The sequence below is a fragment of the Euprymna scolopes genome, chromosome 9 (assembly GCF_053919585.1).
Source record: "Euprymna scolopes isolate OS-2025 chromosome 9, ASM5391958v1, whole genome shotgun sequence".
NCBI classification, from domain to species: domain Eukaryota; kingdom Metazoa; phylum Mollusca; class Cephalopoda; order Sepiida; family Sepiolidae; genus Euprymna; species Euprymna scolopes.
In genome coordinates, this window is record NC_136490.1 from 75,603,558 (window position 1) to 75,604,497 (window position 940).

Genomic DNA, 940 nt, shown 5'->3' on the forward strand with positions numbered 1-940 from the left:
ACATTTATATATATATATATATATATATATATATAATGCGTGATATACATTAATAATTATAAATTTTCTATATTTCACCACAAATTACTTAATTTCATTACTTAACCTTTACTTTATTTTATTTGGGTTTTTTATATTGTTAATATATTTATTTTGTATTTCAAAATCTATTAATCTATTAATTTTGTATTTCAAATTATTATTATTATTATTATTATTATTATTATTATTATTATTATTATTATTATTATTATTATTATTATTATTATTATTATTGGCTCACAAGGAGCTTTCACACAGGTCTTGAGAAATCTTTCACTGAAAACAACCTGTGGTGTTCCCTGGAAGCTGAGTGACAACAAGTCTCCCCAGGTATCGAGTACTCTCCACCTCTTTCGATAACATTTGCAAATAAATGTGCATTATCGCAACAGCTGTTTGTCATTGATTTCTCGTTGGCAGCAGCAATTGGTCTTATATGGGATTTGAGTGGCAATAAGCCTCCCCAAGGTCCCAGTTCTCTTCGTACTTATTCGGCTTAGGTTATGCTACGATGGGTTTATTTGCTTGTACATCGATGTCTCATAGGATTTTGTGATTTTCACTTTCAGTATCAGTGCCGGTTGTACAATATGTCTGGCTGTTTAAGATACCTTCCCCACTTGATCCTGTCTTTTCTTTTGGACTAATTAACTGCATTCGTTTTATTATTATTATTATTATTATTATTATTATTATTATTATTATTATTATTATTATTATTATTATTAAAGCATCTGGTCAAGATGGGGTGTTGGGCTTCTGGTTAAAGCAGTTTCAATGTCTTCACTCTGCAAAGAGTGGTTGACTCTGGGGACGTTCCTGATTGGCTTGTTAGGACAAGGACGACATTGATTTGGAAGAAGCCTTCACAAAGAAAAGTTGCCTGCAATCACAGAAC